The sequence below is a fragment of the Cryptotermes secundus genome, unplaced genomic scaffold (assembly GCF_002891405.2).
Source record: "Cryptotermes secundus unplaced genomic scaffold, Csec_1.0 scaffold614, whole genome shotgun sequence".
Classification (NCBI taxonomy): Eukaryota; Metazoa; Arthropoda; class Insecta; order Blattodea; family Kalotermitidae; genus Cryptotermes; species Cryptotermes secundus.
In genome coordinates, this window is record NW_019728501.1 from 1,808,022 (window position 1) to 1,835,938 (window position 27,917).

The following is a 27,917-nucleotide window of genomic DNA, read 5'->3' on the forward strand; positions in this document are numbered from 1 at the left end:
TTGTTTTCGCGGGGCGCCCTCTCTGACGAGAGGATGGGCCTGTATTTTGTATATGCTGCTGGTCCTTGCCAGCGCAGTCTTTTTCGGGTCCTCTTCCCTTGGGATTCGTGACCATATTTTACTGTCTCAGTCTGTCTGGTACATTCAACCCCCTTAAATAGGCCTTTTGCGGACCGCTTATGGAACACCTTTCTCAACAGTTTTGTTTTCCCGTTGTCATACAACGAACACTGTGTTGTTCTTTCATCTCCGGGGAAACGCGTTTGTTGCTTAAGGTATTCCTAGGCGAAGGCCCAGTGTTATTGCTTCTCCATGGATTCCCGGCACGCGACAATATGTAGTGCCTGTATATATAACTAAGTAGGATTCAAATTATTCTAAGGAAGTCTTACAAGTAATAACATATTTTAACATCGTGTTCTGGTATAATTTATAGGTTAAAATGTACTATTATTAGTATTATTATTAGGTCTGCATGTGTTTTACTTAATCATTGATATCGTACATGATTTAATTTGTGGGAGTACATTTTCCGATTGGCGTCCTAAAATATTTAAGCTCTCTGTACAAGTTAAAAAACAATAAGTATTGCCAAGTTTGTATGGGTGGAAAATTTATCTTTCACCTGGAAGAAGGAATATCAATTGCAATTGTCTGAGAAGAAAGTGCCATGATTATATCCAGAACTAAGAAGGACTTGACGAAGTAAATGAACATTTTACGATATCACATCGCCAGAAATTGAGTGACTATTTCATTTAAAAGTTTTCTAAAAAAATATCCCTTTGAATAATCGAAAAGGATATGGGGGATTAAAAAGGAAATGGATGTTGGGTTCTGAGGGTCGGAGGTGGACGGAACTGTCCCGGGATCGTGTCCGATGGCGGACGTCTCTGCTTAATTTTCGGGTTCTGCTTTCATACTATTATTTTAATACTATGTGGTTGAATAGATATGCTGACAAAGGGAAAAAGTGTTACACCGTGCTGAAAGTTATTTCTTTTTTAATTCGCTTCGAATCACGAATACTGATAAGGTTTGTACATCCTTCAGTTTGGTCAGGTCAGAAACCTCACGTTATGGCTGTAATGCATTATCATCTAAATATAAGCCGATTGCTTCTGGAGTTATCATCTGCATAGCTGACATAACATAGAAGGAGGTACGGCGTTTGTCATGAACTGAGAATGGGGATGAAAGGAGTCGTGGTCTAGGTTACGAAGCTGTCCTGGTCTCTTTGTATTCAGCGGCTTCCCTGTTCGAATGGCAGCAAGGAGACCGACTTTTGTTGGGGTTTTCCCTTGACTACCAGGAAAATACCTGGATAGAAACACGTTTCAAAACACAGCCTGGAACTCCTTTAATAGTTAATTTGTTGTCAGTGGTCAGCGCAACGGATCCCCACGGCCGTTATTGTCTGTTTTCCAGACCGTAGCCGCTATTTCCTTGAAACAGCTCCTCAGTTATCCTCACGACGCTGAGTGGACTCCGTTCCAGATCCACTACTTCTCAGAAAATCTTGTAGTGCCGGGAATCGAACCCGGGACATCTGGATCTGTAGCCAGGAACTCTGACCACTAGACCACAGAGGTGGTCTGGTATTACAGTTATAGGGTATAAAAATATTTACTGCCAAAAAGAGAGAGACACGTTACAGTGGAGAGACACAAAAGAAGGGTGAAAATTAGTAAAAATTGGAAAATAATTGAACAGGTAAATTTATTTACCGAGGTCTGTCTGGGGCGTATGTAAAATAAACATGGAAATGGAAGGGCGTGTTAAAAATACAGTAATTTAACTGATGCTATCAAAAGATATTTTGGAGGAGAAACACGAGACCAGCGATACAACTACACATACGAGCAAGTATGCACAGCGGGTTGTCTAAGTCAGGCGTTATGTCTATACGTGGAACATGCGTGCTAAGAGCAAAAGAAGGACGCCCTTGACGTCTATATTTTGAGTTACTTCCCGTGGTAGAATAATAATTGGAGAGGTATAAAAATAATTAGGAACGCAGAATATGCTAGAGTTCTTTGGACACTTTGAAAGTAAGTGACTAGAACACGTGGATGAAATATCATCCTAATGTCTGTCGCGGAAGATGAAGTTTTGTTATCCTAAAGGAAGACGTGACATAAATCGAACAAGGAAAAATGGAGAAATTTTAATAGCCTCGAAGCCGAACCAGTTTGCCCAAGAAGAAAGAGGTTCTAAAATGATTCATCATACGGAGAATGTGTAAGAAATACAAATGTTATTAGAACCCATGAATGTTATCTAAAACGTACTTAAAATTATAAGGACAAATAATTTTTACATCTATACAGGGGGCCTCCTCTATGGTCTAGTGGTCAGAGCTTCTGCCTACAGATCCAGATTCGATTCCCGGTGATACCAGATTTTCCGAGAAGTAGTGGATCTGGAACGGGGTCCACCCAGCTTCGTGAGGAAGAAATTGAGGAGCCCTTTCAAGGAAATAGCGGCTCCGGTCTAGAAAATCGAAATTGACGGTCTTGGGATTCTTTGCGCTGACCACGCGACACCCTCTATCCGCTAAAGTTGGCAATGACTTCGCTGACAAGAGGCGGTCGCTCGGTCGGTATAGTTGGCTTGCGGACTCAAGCCACGGATATTTTGTTGTGTGCATTGTAATGTACAAGGGCTTCCTGCTGTATGCTCTGTCGACGTTACGTATGTATTCGCAGTAGCTGAATATCAGGACCAGCGAGGGATGCAAAGTTGCGGTAAATTTATTTGGGCAATGCGTATATGTCTACATGATGCTCACTTTCCACGACTATTCAGTTCAGGTCGGAGCTCCGTGGGAACTGTTCAAGAACATCAGATATTTCATAGCGGACTTAATCACGCACCACTTAAATTCGAACTTAAGCAGCATTCCATTTTCGGAATTAACGGATTTGATTGCTTGTTTGTGAACTGATATTTTGAGTACCCTGAACAATTTAATTATATTTACGCAATAATAAGTTGGATAATCATATTTTTATTGTTATCATATTTGTCTCTCAAAGTGTAAAAAGTAAGTAAAGCTATCCCTGTAACAGGTCGTGGAGGCCCATAGGGTTGTGAGACGTTGAGGGTCCCACATTACCTTGACAGTCGGCTCAGAGATGGCGGTAAAGTTGTCAGCCTTACGCGCCGGCCGCGCTTCACTCCCCAGGAAAATCATTTAATTAATTCCTGGTACTCATTTCTATTAGAGGCTGAGTAAACCCCAGGGCCATAGTGCGGCCGGAAGGATTAGGTCACTTGAAAAAAATCCCATGACCTCATCGGGACTTGAACCCGCGACCTTCCGGCTTGTAGCATAGTACCTTAACAACTACGCTACCGCGTATCCCTCTCTCAAAGTGTAGAGGACTAATTATTTCGGAAATTATTTTAGGATTCTGTATTCTAATAATTCAGCTTCAAATATGTTATGATTATGAATCAAGTATGTAAACATAAAACATGTTTTCCTTTAATTTTTTTCTCATTTCCGATTTAGGAGATACTTTTCTGGTATTTATTTATGAACGCCCTATCTCGAATATTGAAAATTTTAGAATTTATTCATTTGCGTAGAACAAATTGATGAGAAAAGAATAATTCCTGTCATTTACTTTTTTCAGTGCTACTTCTTGTAAGTAACAATCTACACGTGATACATGATATTCATTTAATTTCGCCATCAGACGCGTTTCGGCTTACCAGCCTTCATCAGTGCCACTTGGATCACAGTTTCTAATCACCGCCACTTGCATGTTTTGCGGTATCCTATATCCCTCTCCAATTGATGCTAATTCTTTTAGAACTAGTATAAAAAACGCGTTACTTTGATTAGAGTGATGTTCTTTTATCATTAAGGTTTATTTAAATTTATATACATAAACTTGTTCCCGCCGGGAACGGTAGCCGAGCTGTCTAAGGCATGTACTGTCTTCGCTCGCTTGGAAACCGGGATCGTGGGTTCGAATCCCACTCAGGGCATGGATGTTTAGTTTGTGTGTGTGCGTTTTTCTGTGTTTGTGTACAGGTAGAGGCCTTGCGACGAGCTGATCACCCGCCCAAGGAGTCCTACCGAATGTGTAAGATCCAGAAAAACCGAAGTGCACGGAGAAGTTCATGGGGGTAGGCCTAGGCACACTGCGGCTGTAGTGCCAAAGGGGGGGGGGGAAAGAAAGAAAACTTGTTCGCAGGTGCCCATATCTCTTTTAGGCGTTTTCTTCAAAATGTCCCCTGAATTCAGCGGTCTCCCCGACTGCACGCTAGTGCAATCCCTAGTGGATTATCACAGGATGTGTTTGTAACGATATCAGTTAAGTAAAGTAATACCCATTAGATAGGGGGCTGGGTAAACCTCAGAGCCGGTCTGGAAACTGTGAAGAGGGGAAAAATCTTGTCCCTCTTGGGAATCGAAAGATACTGACCGTAGACCGTGTTACTAATACTGGCTGTACAATAACATATACAATAAGGGATTGCCATAATGCAAAGCCTTCAAGTGACCACAGTTGAAGCTGTTCGTGTTCCATGGATCGGCTGATTATGGTAATCATAAGCGGTGACGTTGTCTTGCTGCTAGAATGTCTAGGTTAAGAAGGGAGAAAGGGAGTTTCAAGTTTAAGGTCGGTTTGTAAGACTCTAAGACCTTAACCAAGCCTTTCACATTTCCGCAAATTATTACGTCACACCGTGGAGGTTGATTCAGCAATCATGCTTGTGACTTGTACCCGGAAGGATATCCGATTCGAATCTTGGTCAGGTTACAAACTGTCCTGACTGAGAATTCTATTGTTTTATGAAGTGTCTGTATACAGGGATGGTTCCCCCAGAAGAGTTTCGGCTGCCTCATTTCACATATTCACACGTTCACTATTCATGATCATCGGTATTATGGACTCAGTTGGGATCTGATAGAAATATGATTAAAGTTATAGATTAGATCCATCTGGCTCAGGACAGGGACCAATGGCGAGCTCTTGTGAACAAAGAAATGCACATTCGGGTTTCATGAAATACTGGGAAATAAAGGTTTAATTATGGCCCCAGAAAATGAAAGAAGTCTGGAGCCTGGTCAAAAATAACGACATATGATTGATTAAATGTCTTTAGTCAATTTACGGCCTTAATAATATTTAAATGAAGTCCTTTTCGACCAGGAATGATACGAGGTCTTCAGTTGGCTGTGTGGTACTTAACCAAACACCATTCGTGATAATCTTCCAAACCCGCAGAACTATTCGTCACATCTCCGTTTGAAGTAGCTTATCGAGACGATCAAAAGCCATTCAGTTTTGGTCCTTACGAATCCGAGCTGAGAAGGCAGCATTTCCGCTTCGTGCTTGATAGGTCTTGAGTTCGATTCCCTATCCGGGGAACGGCTATTCTGGCTGGGACCACCACCGGGAAATGATATGATTGTACGTGTCGTAAAATAGGTAAACATCGTCTTTACCACTTCCCTATATGTTAATAATTTGATTTTAAATGCAGTTTATTTTTTGTGCAAAAGGTAAAAGGTAAAATTGTCCCTGTGCTTAACTAATTAATCACTGCTCCGTGAAGGCATATGGAGGAGTGGATGTGTAGACCTAAGTTCTGTTAACCTCGACACTAGTTGGAGATGTGTGGTCAGCTTCACTCCCTGGCCGCTTTCACCCCGAGGTAAGAGCCTCCGGTACCCATTGGATAGGGGGTTGGGTGGACCCCAGTGCTGGTCTGGACGAGATGTAAGAGTGAAAATTCTTGATCATACCGGGATTCGAACTCCGATCCCTCGGTCGTCCAGCCCGTAGCCAGTCGCTGACCGTCTGCGCTATTCCGGCTTTCTTATTTTTCACTGTGGGACAGTATGAGACTCTAATCTCATGATTTGTGAGGAGTGCAGGACGTGGGAACCATTAGAGGCGTAATGGCAGGCAGCATGGATCAGTGACTACTACCTGAGCCAAAACACTACTTGAACGGTACTATCTTCTGGGATATAACGCCATGTAGCCCCTCTGCTTGGCACCTTTAGGCTCCATCGATCCCGAACAAGGAGGCGATATGTTCCTCCGAAACGTGGGTTGACTTTCAACGGACTACACGGCGTTATATCCCAAAAGATGCTACTCTTCATGACCACTTTTGTGAGAACCTCAAATCCTGCGTACAATATTTGCTGTCTTCAGTTCAGCTGAGCACTACACAAATAGGCGTGTGGCCAGTATGTTCTGAACCGATGCTATCCAGAGTAGGTAGGGCTGTATCTTTCTCTTCACTCCTTGACCTTCCCTTCCTGAACAAGCAAGTGTCTAGATTAATCTGTACTAGTAGGCCTATATCCGTCCCTCCACCGCATGACCAGCCCTTCCTCCCTCGCCCCGCTTCCATAGACTCAAGTTCAGATATTAGTCTCCATCACAGAACTTCGGCACAACCTGCCTGTAGCATCATGATTAATGAAAAATCCCGCTGGTTCAGTCGTGCGTGCGACTAACTTGAATGTTATAGTTTAGTGCTTATCTTTATTTTGGCCGCGCCATAGCTCAAGCGGTTAGTCGCTGGCTTTCCACCGCGGCGACCCGGGTTCGATCCCAGGTCTGGTCAAGTGGGATTTGTGGTAGACAACGTGGCGCTGGGGCAGGCTTGCAGGTTTCCCCTGCCAATCTTCATTCCACCAATTGCTCCACAATCACCCTCACCTATCATCTGGGGCTGGTACAGTAGGCCAGAAGTGGCCGCAGTACAAGGGACTTAGTCCCACCCCACTAGCAATAAAATAAATCTTTATTTTGGGGGACGCGATAGCGTAGTTGGTTGAGACACTACGCGAGTTCGATTCCCGATGAGGTCGTTTGATTTTTCAATTGATCTAATCCCTCCAGCCATGATGCCGACTCAGCCTCTAACAGAAATGAGTACCAGGAATCTTTCTGGAGTAAAATGAGGCCGGCGCATGAGGCTGACAACCTCACCGTCTTCCGTGAGCCGATTGTCTAGAAAAATGTAGGAGCCTCAATGTCTCACAACTTAATATGGCTCCTATGGCCTATGACAGGGATAACTTCACCTTTTTGTATATCTCTATTTTTGTACAGAACTATAAGGTTTATTTTGGACTCTATCCATTGTCTGGTATATATGACAAAAAACCACAACGTTTCGGAGACTCGATCTGTCTCCGTCCTCAGGTGAATGGGGCAGAATCATTTAAATTCTGTCTCTATTTTTGTATACCATATTATGTAATGATCCATAATCCTCCCACCACCACCCACCCAGAATTAAGGTATAATAACACTAAGAATACAGGCAGATAGCTCAGTCGGTATAGCGATTGGCTATGGGCTGGACGGTCGCGGTACGATTCCCGGGAGGGGCAAGAGATTTTTCTCTATCCCACAGCGTGGAGACCAGCTATGGCCCACCCAGCCACCTGTCTAGTGAGTACTCTGTGCTCCGGGCGTAGAGTGGCCGAGGCGTGAAGGTGACCGCTCACCTCCGTCTAATACCGAGGTCAAGAATGACGGAGCTATACTTCCACTACCCAATACGCCTTCATGGCGTGGTGCTTAATTAATTAAGTACAGGGACAACTTTTCCTTTTCCTATAATTCCAGGCAGAGATTCTATGTGACACTGCTGTATAGTTCTGGCTTGAAAATTATGATACCAGCAAGCAAGATGAACTTGGTGTTACAGCGCGTCCCTTATAGTGCTTAGTGACGGAAAAGGTGTTGTGTGCGAAGCACTTTTTTTTAGTGGTGAGTCAGTTTTATTATTTGAGAATAATAAACGTGGAGGGTGTAGAAATACACAAACCATTAACTTTGCGATTGTTCATTTACTCGATCTTCGCTGTGCCTCTGAAGAGAATTTCTGAAGTGAAATGAATTGTCAGTGTTAAGTCAGATGTCAGAACTCTAGCCATCTGCTTCTACCCAGTGAGTGGATCACTGCCCATCGTGTGAAATGGATTCGCATCATACCTCTTCGTTCCCAGTTTGGATGCATTTTCCCTTCAAACTGCTTGTTCCTACATCGTATTGACTAATACTTCTCATGATAATTGATTGCCCTTTATCGTTAATACTGTGAAATTTAAGTTATATATGGGTATTTTTTGGGTTACGCATTAGCGTGGTTTGTTGAGGCATTATGCTACAAGCCGGAAGGTCGCGGGTTCGAGCCCCAATGACTTGGATTTTTCAATTTACTTAATCCTTCCAGCCGCACTATGTCCCTGGGGTCGACTCAGCCTCTAACAGAAATGAGTACCAGGAATCTTCCTGTAGGGTAAAGGGCGGCCGGCGAATAAGCCTGACAACATTACCGCCATCTGTGAGCCGATTGTGACCGCCTGCGTGGTCTAACGGTGAGAGTTCCTGACTACAGATCCAGAGGTCTGGGTTCGATTCACAGCTCTACCACATTTTCTGAGAAGTAGTGGGTCTGGAACGGGGCCCACTCAGCCTCGTGAGGGTAACTGAGGAGCTATTTCAAGGAAATAGCGGCTCCGGTCTATAAAACTGAAATAAACGGCCGTGGGGATTCATTGCGCTGACCACGCGACACCCTCTATACCCTAAAATTGGCACTAACTTCGCTGACAATCAGCGGTCGCTCGGTCGGTATAGTTCTCTTGCGGACTAAAACCACGGAGTTTGTTTTTGTGAGCCGATTGTTTAGAAGATGTGTGAGCTTCAACCTCTCACACACACCTATGGGCCTCCATGGCGTGTTACAGATATATTTTTTTTAAGTGTTATGGGTATTTATTACTGTCTCAACTCTTCAGCTATTTTCTTTAAATTAATGGGCATTTATTTCAACTGAACGTATAACTTTGAGGAAACTCGTTCCGTTCCGTTCCGTTCCGTTCCTAGAGCTGCGCTTCTAATCTCATTTCTTGCGAGGAGGGCGATACACATTTGAACATAGCTTCAAACTGCTCACTCTGAACTTGCAACATTGAAGCACTCCAGGCGCACGTGCCTTTGCAATGACCGCCTCTCTCTCCCGCGCCTCACGGCTGTGATCCATTGAGACATATTGTCCAGCTTCATATGCCTGTGCACTGGAGTTCAAATAACCCTACTACTCGGCTGCTTATAAGCGAGGCTATAGGCTCATAGCTTCTCACTCTGCCTCCGCGACCAGCCGGTGCAGACATTTGCGGTGACTACATAGGCAGTGCGTATACATCAATACTTAATGTGTGTATTAACTTTCTGTCTCTCTTACTGCTTATTCTATACATCTGCTCATCGTTTGTGTGATAATCGCTTGCGTATGATGTAGAGTCGGAATGATTATGTATGATGCGAGTAAGGTGTGGAAGGAAGTGCTAGTGACCTTTGATTGGTAACAATATATGACTCAACTTATCGTATAGACCTCTTTGTGATTTCTCGGATCGATACTTTGCTTCGATTAATTTGTATGTGTCGGAGTGACGTAAAAGATTTTTTTTCTTCTAATCCGTATATTCGCGTACTAGTGAATACGAAGAAAGCTATTCCGACCCTTAAGAAATTCGCAATCAGTATAGGGTAATAAAATGCAGTTGATTGAGAATACATGTAATTAATAAGGTTCTGATTAGACATGTAGCTTTGAATGTCATTAATTTGTTCAATCGTTTTTAGTTGCTATCCCAGTTTCTTCTTGAGAAGCCGATTTCTGGGACGAGATTTTGATTAAGTTACGCCTTAGGATCTCTTCACCTCAATATTCTGCATGGAATTTTTAATATTCTCCGAAGTTTATAAAAACAAATTCCTGCATTTGTTTTCATCAAGTTCTTTCTCTTTTGAAATAAGCCCGCATTACTGTTTGTAATGTTATCAGGCTGTTATAGCTACGATAACCGTGTGAAAATGCCTTCAGATTGAAGGAGTTAAGAAAAATTTAAAGCCCTGTTTCAACATGTGATGAAACGAGAGAAAGTTAGGATCTCTCCGTCATCTTGTGGAGGGAAACGAATATTACGTGTACAATAGACAAACATTCTTACATATATATTTGACTCTTACATACAACGATAAGTAACACGTACATTCAAAATCACTATTTTCTGGAAAAAAAAAACCGAAAATATGCTAAAATTTAGCAAGTTAGTTGCATCGCTGCAGCTGATATTAAGCAGCATTGATCCGCTAGGTGTTCTAATGATTTCATATACAAGGCAAATAGAATTCTTCCATAATTTCAACAGACACACCTAAAAGTGAGATTTTTAGTAATTCGCAATGCGTACCCATTCTAGTATGAGGGGGAAATATTTCATTATTACGAAATCCCATGTAAATCTTTCGATCTTTCAATTAGTAGACATATAACTTCAATTCTATCTATTTATTGATCTTTGGAATACATCGGAGAAGTATGTGGAAGTATTTTTTTATTAGTTACTATAGGATTCTGACGATGGTGTATAACACACTGATATATTGGATTTCTGGACTTTATCCATCGTCCTGGTTTTTAAGATAACAAAAACACGACGTTTCGGAAACTGGATCTGTTTCCGTCCAGTGATTGAGGCTAGCTCTTTCTAACGGACCCAACAGAATAGGTGTTTCCCTTTTCCTTCACCTGAGGACGGAAACAGATCCAGTTTCCGAAACGTCGTGTTTTTGTTATCTTAAAAACCAGGACGATGGATAAAGTCCAGAAATCCAATATATCAGTGTGTTATACACCATCGTCAGAATCCTATAGTAACTAATAAAAAAATACTTCCACATACTTCTCCGATGNAGTAAGTGGACTTCCCTGTGTATTCAGTCTTCGTTACTGCTTCACTAGCTAGCCATACTTTCGTTAACACCCTTGGAAATTGTAAACAGCCCGTAGCGAGTTAGAAATTAACGCTCTTCTCTTGTTATTTTTAACATCACAAAGGTTACGATGGCCTTCATTCGAATAAAAGCATGAACGTATGTAGAACTATATTGGAAAACAGCACTTAAAATGACAGTAGCGGGGGTGAGATCGTAATATTAAAACGAGTGTTGAAACAGACTGTCAGTGTGAAATACATTAAACTGACGCAGGTCGATTTCTGTTTGCTTTCAGTCTGGAATTTCCGAGTTATAACAAAAAGTTCATTAGTAGTGGTTATTCCACATTGCTAAGAAGACTGTATGTAATGCTAAAAAAAAGGTACCAAACATCGGTGCTTTTTTTTATTGCTAGTGGGGTGGGACTAAGTCCCTTGTACCGCGGCCACTTCTGGCCTATTATACCAGCCCCAGATGACAGGTGAAGGTGATTGGCAGAGGAAACCGAAGTACTCGGAGAAGACCCACCCCAAAGCCACTTTGTCCACCACAAATCCCACTTGACCAGACCCGGTATCGAACCCGGGCCGCCCGGTGAGAAGCGACTAACCGCTTGAGTTATGGCGCGAACGTCGGTGTATAATAGGTAAATTATTTTCTTTCCATTATTACGTAGAACCAGGAACTTTAGTCTCGGTTAGTATAATTTTTAGTGTAGTTCTGTGTGATGCCCTCCTAATGCGCCATATAAAAGGTGAATGTAAAGTTGTTCCTCTGTTTAATTAATTAAACACAATGCCATGAAGACATATGTGGGAGTGGAGGTATAGCTTCACCATTCCTGACCTCTGCATTAGATTGAGGTAAGTGGTCAGCTTCACGCCCAGGCCGCTTTATCCCCGGTACCCTTTGGATAGGAGGCTGGTTGGGCCTCAGTGTCAGTCTCGACGCTGTGGGGAATAGAAATTCTTTCCCCTGCCGTTATTCTAATCCCGGCCCGCCAGCCGGAATATTCCATGTAATGTATTTTAATTTAAAGTGGAATGGCCATTAATATCGAAGATTGAGGTAGACTGTGATGAGGTCTGATATCCGATATTGCACCTTTGGGCTGGCTTTAGTGTGCAGTCACGAAAGTAATCCACAGCGAACACTGAGGCTCTTTGTTCAGAAACAAAGAGCATTGAACTAATGTTCGTAGATTAAAAACTGATTAAGTCTGAAATTCAAGGACATTCAGTGAGATAGGGAAATATAACAGGAAGATATCACAAATTGATTTGTGGTTTGTGTTAACATGAACAATAAACATTTGCTGTTAAGACTATGTCATTATTTCTAACGCTCGCCGTTCATTTAGAAATAGAGCTTTTCTTAAATTGAAAGCCTATTGTCGGTTATTGACTCTTCAGTTAATTCAGTTTAGAATTACTGGGTTTTTGAACTTTGTCCATCGTCCGGTATGCTAGAAACTAGAAAACACAACGTTTCGGAAACTGGATCTGTTTCCGTCCTCAGGTGAGGGGAGAAGACATCAGCTTTTGTTGGGTTCCTTAGAAGAAGCTAACCCAGCAGAGTAGAGTCCTCACCTGAGGACGGAAACAGATCCAGTTTCCGAAACGTTTTCTAGTTTATAGAATACCTGACGATGGACAAAGTCCGAAAGCCCAGTAATTCTGAGTGTTATACACCATCGTCAGAGCCCTTTAGAATCTACTTACTTCAGTTTAGTTTACTGGTTTCGAAACGGTTGTGGGTTCTACAAGAAAAGCCTTCGGATGAGTTTGGTTTTGGTCTAGATCAACAAAGCATAATGTCTGCTTCATATGAAATTCAATTTAATTTCAGAATTTCTCAGAAATGTATCGACTTCGTGAAGTTTAAAAATTCTATTTGGATTTATTTTAATATTATGTAAACTGTATTTAAAACAATAAAAGGAGAATAAAATATAATTACGTAGTTAGCTATCTCCAGCGTGATCGGTTTGTATCAATAAATTAACACCAGTGCCAAAGAGATGCAGAATAAGAAAAAGAACAATTTTACAGTACTATGTGAACGCACCAAGTTGGACGTTGCTGCAGTCTCCTTCATCCATCCACGTCACAATATATAAGAGAGAGAGAGCTAGTATATACGGGTATACGAGTATATGCACCGATTTTCTTCTCTTATGCAACGGAAGAGTTTAGAGAACATCGCATGAAGATTTGGCTCCATAAGAATACATATTCTCGCAAAATTTACATGGCATAAATTAAGAAGAATACATATAGGATATTAGTGGGAAAGCAGAAAGGAAAGAGACACCTAGGACGACCAAGACGTGTGTGGGTGGATAATATTAATGGATCTTAGGTAGGATGGGATGGTATGGACTGGATCGATCTGGTTCACGATAGGGACCAGTGGAAGGCTTGTGTGAACGCGGTAATGAACTTCCATAAAGTATTAGGAATTTATTGGGTAGCTGCACAACTGGCCGCTTCTCAAGAAGGGATCAGCTGCATGTGTTAGTGAGTGAGTGATATTAAGTTATGTTCATTATATACATCTGCAAGTAGTAACTAATACTTGACATAGATTTCAACTAAATTTGGGTATACACTGTCTAAACTGACACGTGGCGAGAAGGTTGTTCTTTGAACCATACTGGTTCGTTAGTGTCTCATAAGAAGTAAAGATGATTTTTTCCCCCACTGCTTGTTTCTTCTCTTAATCTTATGTCCGACTGGAATGAATTCACAAACGTTTTTAAATAAATTGTATATTGAGCCACCCATATAGGATATGTGCCACCAGGCACATAATTTCACAATTGAATTGAATGTGGTAAAATTAATATGTATTATGTAAAGTATGATTTATTTTATGTATAACAGGATAACGAAAAATATTTTACACAAGATGTAGTCCTAAAATCGTGTACAATCACAGATAACAACCCCCCCCCCCATCCAGGAAGATTCCTGGTACTAATTTCTGTTAGAGATTCAGTCGACCCCAGGGCCATAGTACGGCTGCAAGAATTAGGTAAATTGAAAAAATCCACCTGATCATGACTCGAACCCTCGACCTTCCGGCTTTTAGCATAGTGCCTCAACCAACTACGCTACCTCGTGCCCCACAAATAGCAGGCTTGAGACATTCTCTGTTGTATCATAAATATATACCCTTGAGGATGACATTATGTCGAAACGTGTCGGGACATTAATATTAATCCTAAGCTACATCAAGAACTTGTGTCTTAATTGGCTGTAATGTGATGGTAAACTACGCTATAGATCACAACGATGCACAACTCAGCTTTATTTTTACCTTATAATATTGTATTGCAGCATCTGTTGCACTGTGCATTCCAATTTTAGTACCTTCACTTCACCGACCCTGTGCAACCTTATCTTATCTACAAGGGTTGGATAAAAAGTAGTGGCAACACTGCTGTAACATGAAAGATGTGCGTCGGGTGGCACTAGCGCCGTCTGTAGCTGATAGCAGAAGTTCAGTTGAAGTAGTGCAGTGAGTGGCTCTGGTTGTGTTTCATTGAGTTGCATTGTGCATCGTCTTGAAGTGCAGGAGCCCAGTTCAAGCACCCTAACAACATGTTTACGAAATAAGAACAACGCTCCTGGATAAAAATTTAAGTTGCACAAGGTCGTAGTGCACAAAACTGTTATCAGGGACTGCGAAAAGCATGTGGTGAAGCTGCTTTTCCATATCGCACAGTGGCACGGTGGGTGAAATGGTTCCGTGAAGGGAGGGATGCCATTCAGGACGACCCCTCAGCTTCTTGCTTCTCTGCTGGATATCGATCGTCGATGGGCTGCGTGGGAGTTTGCTGCTGAGGTAGGTGTATGTCACAAAATCGTGCTCCACATTCTGCACGATATTCTTGGATACCGCAAAATTACAGCGCGTTGGGTACCCCATACAATGTTCAAGGTGCAACAATGGCAACGTTATGCAATTGCACAGGACTTGTTGGACCGATACCAGAGGGAAGGTGACGACTTCCTTGGAAGGATCGTCACTCTGGACGAAACTTGGGCTCGCTCATACAAACCGCACTTGAAGCGACAATAAAATGAATGGAAGCATCCTGGCTCTTCTCGTCCAAAGAAAGTGCGCCCTACACAGAGTAATGTGAAGGCGATGTTCATTGTGGCATATGACACTGATGGAGTGATACTGCACCACACTGTACCTCAACGTCAGACAGTAAACGCTGCCTACTACTGCAATTTCCTGCATAATCATCTTCGTCCAGCACTCAGGAGAAAGCGACGACACTTGTTGGCAACGAACCCCATCATCCTTCATGACAATGCAAGGGCTCATACTGCTGACGCTGTCAAGGATCTCCTTCGCCGCTGGCGATGGGAGATACTGCAACATCCGCCATACTCACCCGATACGAGTCCGTGCAATTATGATATCTTTGCCAAAATGAAAGAACCACTGCGAGGGACAGGTTACAACACAAGAGAGGAGATTATTCATGCTGTAGGGCGGTCACTGCTGGACATCAACAGAAGTGGACGCGCTGATGGTGTACGCCTTCCACAAATTTGGCAGAAGGTGGTACACATGGGGGGGGGGAGGGGCGATTATATTGTGGGAATGTAAGTGTGTTTACCTCAGGTAATAAAGTCATTTCAGAACTATAGAGGTGTTGCCACTACTTTTTATCCAACCTGTGTATCAGGAAATTTATGTACTTAGCGCGGACTGCATTTTAGTACGCGTATTTACACAAAGAGCGCCAAGTTAATACACATTGTCAGGGTCATGTCTGTTTGTCCGTCCGCATATTCATCAGGTAGACTACTCAACGGATATGAATGCAAGTCTATACTAAAATGTGTCAGGTAAATTTAAGTTTTTATTTCCTGTAGATCAGATGGCGCTATCAACTCTATCGACTTATGCGGAAAATAACATCTTTGAAAACTATACATAATACAAAATGAGCGCTTGTTAAGGTTACGGTTTCATTTTGTAAGGCATGTGTATTTAACGAAGGAGATCTACAAGAAAGATAATTTATTCTTGCAGAATTTGAAAGGCTGAATGTGATTACTTGATAGAACCAGGCATGGATGGAACGATAACATTGAAATTGATCGTACGGAAATAATGTCAATATACAGATCGGTTCTTATGCCTTCGGATATGATCCGGTGGGCCTATTGTGAACACGGTAATGAAACTTCGGGATCCAGAAATGGCGGGAAATGTCTTGCTTTACGCGCTTAGCTGTACAGGCGAACCCCAAATTAAGAACATAATTTCTACTTTGAAATGTGTTTGTAAGTTGAATATTCGTAAATTGAAGTTATTTTTTTCATTAATATGTCTTTAAATTTGTCAATATTACTTTGTTAAAATGTTCGTAAGCGTGGGTTCTGTTTTCGTTAAATCAGTTGGGAGTCGCAATATATTGGTCCGTGCAATGTTCGTAAATGCTTTTTATTCTTTTATTGAAAGTACGTGTACGCTAGTAGAGGGTCACCTGTTCTCAGGGAGGACTCTAGTCTATGGAGAAACTTAAACTTTCGTAGCTTCATTCACAAGGTTGGACAGTTTAAAACACAGTAAATGTATTTCTTGAAGTAGAACTTCTGTGTTAGTGACTGAATTTAAAATATTATATGAAAATTAAGAAAAATGCTTATTAAAACATGTAAATGTACTGATTCATTATATCTGTAATCTTGCTTAAGAAGGTTTAATGATAATGGGTTTATTTAATGGCACTTCTAATTTATTTGGTTGATAGGATGGCTGTGCGTGTTTAATGGGGAGGTTGTTGAAGGAAGCGTTATGTTACCTATTTCGAATATTTTCTGGAATAGCTGGCGAAAATCTCGAAAAACGTGACTGATACGTACTAGTCGATATCTGGGCCGAGCTTTGTATGCGAGCCCTTCAGAATACGAGGCAGGGGTAATAACCACCACGGAGATAGCCGAAAACATTCTTAGTGATTAGCGGTGTCTTTTCAAGTTGTGGTTAAAACTGCCATTGTTACATGCAAGAGAATGTGTTTTCTTTCTTTTGTTATAACTGGTCTCTTGGTAAGGACGAATATTACGAAGTCTCATCCTGTCACTGAGGTGAAATACTCGTATCTAAGACAGATCCGCACAAACTCCAGCTTCGGTGAACAGACCTGGATTTTCAGATTAAATAGCGGTAGTAGAAATGACTTCGCCACAGCTGATAAATTAGCTGTGGTCTGTCAGTTTTAGGTCCTTGAGCATCTACGGAAGCGACCCAGAGAATGTGTGATGAGACGGAAGGAGAAACTGAGAGACCTGCACCAGCACAACTCTTCCCGATGGAAAGGAGCAACAGAATGAACCGAAGTTTCGTGAGAGAGACGGGAGATTGCATAATGAATTCACAAGGTCACTCTACGGCATCGGAGTTTATTGGAAGTTAAATAAGACGCATATCTTGAAACGTTTGCTGTTTTCATAGTTCTTATTTATTTACATGTTTAGGTCTATTCGTTAAAAATAAGTCATAAAAAATTAGATTTAAAATATCACACCAAATTAAAAGGGTTATTGCAACAGACTAAAACATGTTGTTATATGAGCGCTACCTTCATTGCATTTAATGGGAAAATACTGTCGCTTAGATGTCAAGTCTTGTTTTGTACCATACACTAATGGTATTATTATATAACTGCAGAAAAATAACGCAGCTATAGATAGGCAAACGATAATACACCATATATAAGGAAAATTTTGTATCTCATGTAATTCATTAACTTTTACGGGAATAAGTTTACAAATTGTATTCATTTTTCCCTCTTAAATTCACTTCTAATATATACCTCACGATCTCACAACAGAAAACTCATTTTATTCTAATTATTCCGGCGATAATCTCCTCTACATTATTGTTTTTATTAGTAAAGTATAAAGGTTTTGGAGGCCTGTGCATCAGTTTCATTATGCAGACAATTTTGTGGTGAAGGCTTGTAAGCCCAGTTACAAACTCTAACATCCAGAGCATTGCGTAACGAACGTGGCCATTGTGCTTGTCTCCTGATACCAGTTATTTGGGGAAGAGAAAGCTAAACTAAGGTTGATTGGGACACTTCTAGTATGGGGAGGCAAGACAGGCATATAAGATTTTAGTGGAGAAACCTCCTGGGAAACGAGAACCCTGAGGAACAAAAGGGAAAGCGAGGATTAACATTAACCTGGATCGTAAAGAGACAAGTTCTGAGGATGTAAGGTGGATAGAAATCGCTGGGAATCATGTCCAATTCCAGGCCTTGGTATTAGCGGTGTTAAGCTTTCGGGTTTTCGTTGTACTGGAGTTTGTCCTCCTCCTCCTCCTCCTCCTCCTCCTTCTTCTTCTTCTTCTTCTTATTCTTCCTCTTCCTCTTCATCTTCTTTTGTTCCACCCACTTAGAGCTTAGACATCCGCGAAACGCTTGTTTTAATTCAGTTTCTTAATCTTAGGCAGTCGGTAGGACTCCTTGGACAGAGATTGGCCCGTCGCAAGACCGCTACCTACACAGGACAACACAAACACAGAATAAACACAGACATCCATGCCTCGAGTCGGATTTGAACCCACGATCCCAGTGTTCGAGTGGGCCTTAGACCGCACGGCCACTGCGATCTTCAGTTTGTTGTCTGAGGTAACGAATACTAAAGAGAACTCGACGTTTTCAGATGAGTAGTTATCCTATTAGACAGGAATAGAGTCATTTCTGAGATCGTCATGTGTATTAAACGTAATGGCATTGGCCAGTATCGGTACTGTCTCCTTCCTGTACGCCATGCCAAGTTCCTTCTAGAGCAACAGATCACTTACATTTCGGAACTCCTAATGACCTAACTTTTTATGACATTTGAAAATATTTATTATGTGATATAAATCAACACATGTTACGTCTCTGGTGTATCTTCGGTGGACAGTGAAACAGTCCCACTAAGTCTTTCGGACAGCAAAAGTAACGGACCTGTAGAAGACAGTACATTTCCATTAGGCATCGGGCAAATGAACCCACAATCGGGAGTATACCGTATTTACGCATGTATAGGCCGCGTGCGTGTATAGGCCGCAGCACAATTTTCAGACAGAAATTATAGAAAAAATAATTTTCTTGGAATATTATTTCAGGAGTATTACACCCTGTATTACTAATTATGAATATAATTTTTTAAACGAAGTGTGATTTCGAATATTTCGAATATAAGCCGCACCCCAGTTTTCCTCTTGAATTTTTGGCAAAAAATGTGCGGCCTATACATGCGTAAATACGGTATATCTATGGGGAATATAAAACTGTCTGGCATTTTCAGGTTCTCTGTTGAAGAAACTCTACTATTACCAGACATTCCGGTCCAACAGTATCGAGTGTCTTAACTCCATGGAGAGGAGTCCTCTTTGAGAAGTCATTAGTTGCTTGCTTTGATAATCAACAAATTTCCGACCTCTTGTATAACTCGAAATTTCACGCGGTATTCACAAGAGTTTGCGAGCTATTTGTATGTCATGTGATATGTAACGTATACAGGGTGTTTCACGACTTTAGGGCATAACTGCAGGAGGTTATTTCCTAGGTCTTTGTGATCAAAAAATTTCATATAAACATGTGCCCGATTTTGGACGGTTACGTAGTTATGACCGTTTTAAACTCAGAATAGAAGGCAAAGATTGCTGACAATAAACGGAACAAAATAATAAACCAGCATAATACATGATACATTTAAAGTATGAATGTAAAGTTAACTTCGTGAAATTACCTTTAATTTGAATTGATTTGTGCTTAGAGCCGATTTTCGAAAATTCCACCGCCGGCCGCAACACAGGCTGCCGCTCGGTTGTGAACCGCGCCGGACATACCAACCCACCCCGCCTTAGGTAGCTCTCAAGTGTCGAGATAACGAGAACGCTCCGTCTGTAGCTGGCTAAAGATAGCGACCTGCCAGCTGACAGACGCGGTTCACACGAGGGCGTGTACGGGAATGTAAAAACGGTCATAACTCTGTAACCGTCCAAAATTGGACACATGTTTATATGAACTTCTTTGATCACAAAGAAATCACCTCCTGCAGTCGTGCCATAAAATCGTGAAACATTCTGCATATACGTAGTAGGGATCGTGAGTAACTCGAGATTGTGGCGGATTTAAAAGTTTTCAGCACGCGTGAATAAGAAAAACTTTTTTTTTTTTTTTTTGGAAATCCACAGTTTGAATGTGTTTACTCGTATGTATGTAATTTAAGTGACGTATGGACCTGTTGATAAGCACTGACTCTGTAAACAGCGGCCGTTAATAGGCAACTCCCAGTTGTCCGCACCACGACCGTTATTATGCAATGACACGGTAAACACGCTCCTACGACAATAGAGGTCTGTGTTTTCTGCGTGCTCCCTCTGGTGCTCACCTTACATTGACTGGACGGAATATCCCCTTTGTCAGTCATGTAAAACATCTCGGTAAAATCTTCCATAAGAGGATTACGTGGAGACTGCACATAGAAATGACTGAAACCAAGGCCTTCAGTATATTTATTAGAATGTACTCTCTGTTCAAAAGTGAGCATTTAATCGCCAACATTAAACTAACACTCCATAAGGCACTGATCAGATCAGTAATGACTTACGCTTGTCTCGCCTGGGAATTAGCGGCAGACACCTACCTCTTAAAATTTCAGCTCCTGCAAAACAGGGTTCTCCGTACCATTGGAAATTTTACAAAATGCACACCGGTCCGCGATTTGCACACAGCTGTCAGCCTTCCATATGTATACAGTTTTTTTAATGCTAGTGGGGTAGGACTAAGTCTCTTGTACCGCGGCCACATCTGGCCTATTGTACCAGCCCCAGATGATAGGTGAGGGTGATTGTGGAGCAATTAGTGGATTGAAGATTAGTAGGGGAAACCGAAGTACTCGGAGAAAACCTGCCCCAGCGCCACTTTGTCCACCACAAATCCCACTTGCCCAGACCCGGGATCGAACCCGGGCCGCCGCGGTGGGAAGCCAGCGACTAACCGCTTGAGCAATGGCGTGGCCCTATGTATACAGTTATACTGCAACAAAATTATGCAGGCGACAAGCAGAAATCATACAATATAATGAAATGAGCATATGGCGGTATAGGACAAGGTGAAGCCAGACATAGAATATATAAGAGGCTTAAACTTGGCGGTGGTCAAACTTACGACCATTCAAGTGACTAAGCTGCCGTTATAGCATAAGATACGTAAGATAGGCATGATCTGGTCTGCAAAGCCTGTACTGACAGAGAACTTGTGTAACATGCTATATGTGCGAAATGCATACCTGACGAAAAGCCAAGCATATTCGTAAGAGACAAACCCATCATCTCGTCACAAAGGGTGTTGCATAAGGACTATGAACGCAATGGTTCAGCTGAAGAAAAATGTCTGGTCGTGATTGACGTCGAGACGAACTGATTGGCAATAAACCACCAGTCGTAAAACATGTTTGATTTTGTAAGATTTGAGGTTTTCACGGCGGTGACTATGAAGAAAACAGTCTTCTGGTATTTGGCACCGTGTATATGTGGTGTTAACCGAAGTTTCGGAGGAACGTATCACCTCCATCTTCATGGTAGAAAGAAAAATATAAGAAATCCGCAGGCGAAGAGACCGTGAGAACCGGTATAAGCAGACTGAAGATGGAGGCGATACGTTCCTCCGAAACGTCGGTTAGCACCACATATACACGGTGCCAAATCCCAGAAAACTGCTTTCTTCAAGTTTGATTTTGACTTGACCCAGGCAATTGTCAGTTGAGAATTCAGTGCTGTGAGAGAGGCTGTAAAGAAAAGGGTTAGTTGGAGTGCGGCTGTGAAGAGAAGACTTTATGTGTGATATTTGGAATGTGTAATTCAGTGAGACTATTATAGTTCCTATTTTAAAATCCGTTGCCAGGAAATGGCTAGTGGACGCTGTAATAGACTGAGGACACTAGTGCACACTACAGCATGGATGTACAACCCGCTAGAGCCTGAACGGTTGAGCATTATTCGTCCATATTCAATATTTACAAATTTTCCCACTATAGGTCGATTCCCTATGAATATGATGTTTTTAGCACCAAAATAATGGCCTTTTACTTGGCCTCCAAAGAGAAAATCTATATTTTCTCGAAAACGACTATAATTTTGATTAAATTACAGTAATTTATTGAGATCATTTGAAGTTTCACGGCAGTGAGTATCAAGATAATGGCCATATAGTTTGGTACATATATAAAAGAGTTTCGGTGGGGTTTGCTGCATCCTTCTTCGGGGTAGAAAACTATAGATGAAGGCAGAAAGATTTCGGCGAAACCTTGACACCACTCTACCAAACTACGAGGCGTCACATCACAGAACACAGTTATCTTGCTAGGCTGTATTATTCAATTTTGGCAACATTTTCTTTTTATTTCTACGGTTCGATAAAGGTATATAGTACAAAGAATACACCTACATTCTTTCGCCCAGAGAAACCTTAACAAATGCGTCCTTACTCTGTGGAGCTAATGGGCATTCTCAGCTGTTAATTCGGGACCTCTTGCATGGTGTATGGAAAAGACGAGAACATCTCCCGTCAGGATGCTAGTGTTCTGTTGAGCGAATGTTTTGACTACGACGCAGGTAGAGTAAGCAAGAGCTGCGATAATGAGTAAGGACTACGCTGTTTCTATACACATTCAGTGCTCTGCTCACGTTGCGTGAAAGCAAAGTACACAAAGGTAGGCCTGTATCCTCCTCCTTGGTGTCAAAAGTTGTCTGCATGTAAGTTTGCAGATGGGGAGAGTGCTTTGTTGCTGTCTGCATTCTGCTTCCTTTGATTCAACTCTGAAATTTGCTCTTAGGCACTTTATATAGTTTCTGTACCAGGTATGAATTTAGGTATTTAACTTCCGTTCAGATACATGTTGAAAGTTACCTCAAATGGAGGCGGGTTCGAATACCTCCACCGTAGCCCTGCGAGTCGTAGGAGGCGACGAAAAGGGAACCCAGTGCCTGGGGGTATAAATGGGCCAACCTGTTTCTGGGGGATATAAATACAGGACCTGGCCCTCCAGTTTGGGGGAGTCTCGTACCTGAGACAGTAAAATGTGGTTATGAGTTCCGCGATACTCGGACCTGAAAATGACTGTTCTGGCGAGTGCCAGCAGCAATTGTAAATGACAGACTCATCCTCTCGTCAGAGAGGATGTTACATAAGGGGCTTGTCGCCAAGACGAATTGATTGGCGATAATTATCCAGTGGTAAATTACCTCTGACTCTGACTCTGTTGAGAGTTGATTGAATATATCTTGGGCGGATACAGAAGTCTTACTTTCCATCAGTGTTCTTAACTTGCATACATTATTTGCTCAATCTGCGTAAGATGGACCCGTAATGATAAGTGTGTGGGTCGGTCCAACGCACGTTTAACCTCTAAAAGTACTCGTTTGATTTGGTTAAAATTCATATTCAGTTCTGGTCTGTATCGATCCAATATGAACTCTGAGTTCCATGAAGTCAACATCGAACGTTGTATTTTGTAAATATTGTCACGTGTTAATGACTAGACACGGGGTTTGCATTCATAATTGGGTTTATTGAACGTTTGTAACTCTTACATGCAGAGGATTATAACAGTCTCACTAATCTACACACTTTATAAATCACTATGGCTCACGCAAAATCTCAGATTGTTACAGTCTTCACTGGTTGTTGCTAGGTAGTGGCTCCCAACAATGGATATTAATCTGCTTTCGTGATCACGTCTTTACCGCCGGGCGAATGTCTCACAGCAGTCGACTCTTGACTGCAACTGGCTTCGGCCTGTTAGATTGCTGCTGACCTTCACCCGTGCAGTCATTCCTGGCTTCAGTGTCCGCGAGATGAATGACCAAGATTTTTATTCTTCCTAGACATGTACGTGTATCGAAATGAGACCTCCTCTTAGGAGAATGAGGGGTCGGTCTTTCTGTCGTCTGGTGCTGGTACAATAGGCCAGAAGTGGCCGCAGTACACGGGACTTAGTCCCACCCCACTAGCAATAAAAAACATTAATGCAAGGTGTACAATGGTTTCCAGTCGACGAAGACTTATGAAGCAGGTTATGCATTAACTTACGCAACTGCTCTGGAACTGCAGTCGGTCGGTAGGTCGGTTAAATTGCTGCTGACGTTCGCCAGCATAGTCATTCCCAGCTTCTGCCTCCTCGAGATCCATGACGAAGATTTTTATTCTCTCCTAGACATGTACATGTTTCGAAATGGGCCTTCTCTTCCGTCTTCCTATGTAGGTGCTACGTTTGTTGCACCGTAGTTTCAGCACGAGTCACTGGTGACTCTGTGCATCTTACGTCACTGCATTATATTAAGTAACATTTGCACAAGTTGTACAGAGTTTTCCTGTCAATGAAGGCGTGTGCAGCAGGTTATGCCTTAACTTATGAAACTGGAGTTAATTAGCTGAACGACCAGAGGCCTTGAACGCCGTCAAGTTGAAGCCTCCTGCAAGTCTTATGCCTGGCTTCTCCTTGTCCATCACCACGCACATTTGGGTTAACATGGTTTAGGCTTATTTCTGCCTGTGTTCTGCATAATTTAGTTCTGTAGTCAGACAGGAAAGAAATTTTGAAAGTCACGTGCAGTTCACGGAATGATGCGCACCCCTCAAGATATCCGGTAGCGCGGAATGCTCTGTTTTGCTGGCGGTGCAATTTCAAAAGGTGAACGTTCACTGCGTACTCACAGGTGGGACAGTTGTAAGTCAAAACTGGCTTAATCAGAGCTTTGTATAGTGTATTCAGTATTTGTACTTAAACGCCCTTACGTACGTGCGCAAGGTCTTGGCTATAGTCCTTTCGATATGGTGTATCCATGTCATCTTCCTGTCAAAAGTCACACCAATATACTTTAAAATAATGTGGCATATTTGATCAACGCGTTGCCAGGCAACAGCTCGGTGAACACGATACACGACCGTAACAATAGAACAAGCCGTGTTTTCCTTGTGTCAGACAGTTGGCGTAGGATCGGTGACGTCACACATCAGCAGTACGTGGCCGTCACGTGTTTCCTGCGTGTCCGTCAGCTTGCGGATGTGCGGTAATGTCACACAGCAACAGTGCATAGGGGTCACATGATATGTGTTTACTGTTGGTCAATGTCGATCCCTCGGCTATATGGGTGAGCAGAGTTCCCAAGCCGGTAGTTACGTGAGAAATAGTAGAGGCGGAATCACGCGAGTGAGCGAATTGGAAGTAGTGAGTGACGGAGTTCTGATTTCGTCGTAGTTATGAGAGAAATAGTAGCGGCGAAATCACGCGAGTGAGCGAATTGGAGCTAGTTCTGAGTTCTCGGTAGGAGACAGTCTCGGGAAACTCGTATTTGAAGAAACGTTAAATTGGGAATCGAAGACTTTATGTGTGCTATAGTACAGTGATATTGGGAGAGTGTAATTTATTGAGACTTCTGCGTTTTAATTGTGGCACCAGGAGAGGACCTGTGTGTGTGTAAATCAACGATAGAGCTGCATTTAAGTATAATTTAAAGAGAGTGTGTAACCGTAGTGCTAATAAATCCAATCATCCGAACTAGAACCTGTCATTTTCGTCACGCGTACCACCCTACACGTGATAATATTTACAAAGGAAATGTCTCTTATGTTTAGTTATAGTACGTCATCAAGGATTCCCATTATTCTGGAGAAATAGATTGCCTGACTTTTCCCTTCATTAATCTTTATATTCTATCACGTCACGAATTCACTGCAGTGAGTCCGCGTTGCAGTTTGCAGAGAACACAACTTTCATGGTCCTCTGTCACATAAATACAGGTATCGTCATCCTCAGACAGAGCAAAATGAGTTCCAGGTGCCTCGGGGGGCATGTGTATATTGTGTATAGACTGTACAATACTGGGGCAAGGACGGGGAATTGAGGAATCCCTGCCCATATTTTTCTTGGCGTAGAAAATTCGTCTTCATCGCAGACTTTAAATTTTCTGTCAGTGAGATAAAAAGCAATTAGCTTAATGATACTAGTCGAAAATTCGAATTCTGACAATATTATATAGCAGGCCAAAGTACCATGTTATGTCGAAAGCTTTCTGGATGTCCAAGAACACAGCAGCCGTCTACGTATTGTTGAAATTTAGGGTGAAGTGATCCGCCAGGCTCGAAAGTAGAACTGACTTGCCTTAGTAAGTTTCTTTCCTCAGTGTGTTTTTTGGATTGTTCTTAAAATCAGCTTCTCAAATAGTTTGTTCGTAGCCGCTACTTTTCCATTCAAGTAGCTCCTCAATTATCCTCACGATGTTGAATGGACCCCGTTCCAGACCCACTACTTCTCAGAAAATCTGGTAGCGCCGGGAATCAAACCCGGGACCTCTGGATTTGTAGCCAGGAGAGCTGACCACTAGACCTGACAAGCGGCGGTCGCTCGGTCGGTAAAGTTCACTTGCGGACTACAGGTCAGGGATTTTTTTTTTTGAGTTGCAAGAAACGAGCGATCGAGAATTTACTGCTTTGTTTTCATTTTCACTTGTGTCCATAACGAAAAGGATCACCTGATATATTGGAAGACAGTAAACGTGAGGTGAGAGAACAACACTGATCCTGGTCTTCTGCCGGCTAATTACGCATCAGTTTTCCTTTTTAATGTATGGTCTCTTTCTCGGGTAGAACATGCAAGATATTTGGACCTCTGGATATGTAGCCAGAAACTCTGACCACTAGACCACAGAGGCGGTCATTTTCCAGATACCATTGTAAGGCTCTTTTCACACTATACGGTTTTGACCGCACGGCAAAAACTCGAACGGAGAAAATCCGAATGGGCACCAAGTTCACATTATACTGTTTATGCACGGCTTTTTTCCGTCACAAGCTCAGTGTGGTTGAGTGGTGTGCTGTTTGATTAAAATGAGTCGTAAACAAATTATTGCATTATGGTTATATAATCGTCGACGAAAGAGACGACAACGCAAACGTCATGTTTGGGTGCATCCTATCAATGAAAGGAGAGAGAAAGTGGGCTTACTTTATACCTTATTTGAGGATCTACGGAGAGATGAAAATAAGTTTTTCAATTATTTTCGAATGTCCATTGCCTCCTTTGATGAATTATACGAAAGACTCAAGGATGCCCTTCAGCGCAAAACACACAATTTCTGACGTCGGAAGTGTACCATGGCAAATGGCAAAAATATAAACTTAAATTAATAAACTGTAGCGAAACTAAATTAAGATAGCATTTCTATCTTTGTAATTGTCAAGAAATTTGTCCCACAGTACAGGTCTGGCTTCCACAAGTGTAATCAAAACTTCTGCATCAATATCTTCCATTATTTAAACAACAAAAAAGTAATATGTAACCAAACTGCAACTACAGGGGCTCGAGGGCAACTGACCGTATGATTTAAAACCGTCTAATGTGAAAGGGTGCATTTGATCACGTACACCACTGAGTTATCGGTCGCCGTCCGGGCGCCGTGTGTTGTAGTGGCAGTGGACGGCTGCTGCACGGCACAGTGACGGCATTTTGCCGTCACCGTGTAATGTGAAAGGGGCCATGCTCTTCTTCACTCCACTGAAAGAATGTCGCCGTTCGAGTTTTTGCCGTGCGGTCAAAACCGTATAGTGTGAAAAGAGCCTTAGAATTGTATCTTTCACATATTGAATTTAATAAGAAAGCATCTGATACAACATGGACGTTCTATATCGCTTCGCCCATCACAAATCTCACATATACGGTCGAGGATCGAACTCGGGCAACCTTTATGGTAGTCCAGACTCTGATCACTCTGAAATATCCTGTCCTACATAAAATTTGTTCTGAATATCAAGATAATGCCATGTTTGACTCCAAGAACTCCGAGCCGTTAATTGCAGGAAAGGTTTGCAAAACTGAAAACGTTCCTTTAATCGCAGTGAAGTGCACGGGCAGCCTAGAATAGAAGAAACGCATTAGTGATAGATCATGTCTGACTCTCCGTGTTTTTCGAGCTACTGAAATATTTCTAGAACATTCCGTATTGGGCTACGCAGAAAAAGAAGAATGAATGTAGTCATGATTTCGGTTTCGTATTCGGGAGATCTCAGCTTCAGTTCTTGCACTAGACGTCGGATAATCTCACCGA

The 27,917-nt window shown here is 42.1% G+C and overlaps 1 protein-coding gene across 8 annotated transcripts in view; it reads left to right on the top strand.

Annotated features, from left to right (window-relative positions):
• Nucleotides 1-27,917, top strand: part of LOC111865235 (sodium-coupled monocarboxylate transporter 1) — a 380,779-nt gene that overhangs the window by 287,656 nt on the left and 65,206 nt on the right. Inside the window, exon 1 of one of the 8 annotated variants that reach the window (XM_033751738.1) lies at nucleotides 9,113-9,189. The exons of 5 other annotated variants lie outside the window; for them this stretch is intronic. The gene's annotated coding sequence lies outside the window, so the exon portion shown is untranslated. Of the gene's footprint in view, nucleotides 1-9,112; nucleotides 9,213-18,411; nucleotides 18,448-27,917 lie in introns of those variants that run through there. 2 more of the 8 variants (XM_033751737.1, XM_033751739.1) reach the window with 2 other exon arrangements.